Raw genomic sequence first — 593 nt, forward strand, 5'->3', positions numbered from 1 at the left:
TGACATTTTGTCACTCATTGTGCTTGTTTATTAGCTCCTCCATGGGGAGCAGTATTGGCATCTGTCAGTGTATATTTTGTTAGCATCTCATAACTAAGAAAGTATATTGGTAAATAAATAAATACCAGCAACAGTAACCATTTAACTGTGATAACTGAGACAACAGGAGAAGCAAAATGTAAATATCGTGTCCTTTCATTTTTTTCTTTGTACATTTTTGCAGGAGCCATCCAGGTGAAAACTTAGTGTACTGCCTTCCGTGCTGCAAACCTCAATATGACATCTCTGATCATCTAAAGAGATCTTGTATGACAGACGATGGACCTGAGGAAATAGAGAAAGAAAAGATGAGGGCTGTAGAATCTCACAAGAAGTGGGTAATGGAAGGAAGAGTTTTGAACTTTACGGAGGTTATTGGACATTTGCAAAAGGACTCATCCTGTCATTTGCTGGCTATTTTTCATAGTGGGTCAACCACAATCGGAGCAAGCTCGGTTACAGGAGCGGTAAGTTACACGACCATATGTGACCCTGGACCACAAAATCATTCTTAAGTCATGGGGGTATATTTGTAGCAATAGGCAAAAATACAT

The sequence above is a fragment of the Sinocyclocheilus grahami genome, unplaced genomic scaffold (genome assembly GCF_001515645.1).
Source record: "Sinocyclocheilus grahami isolate Dianchi unplaced genomic scaffold, SAMN03320097.WGS_v1.1 scaffold872.1, whole genome shotgun sequence".
NCBI lineage: Eukaryota > Metazoa > Chordata > Actinopteri > Cypriniformes > Cyprinidae > Sinocyclocheilus > Sinocyclocheilus grahami.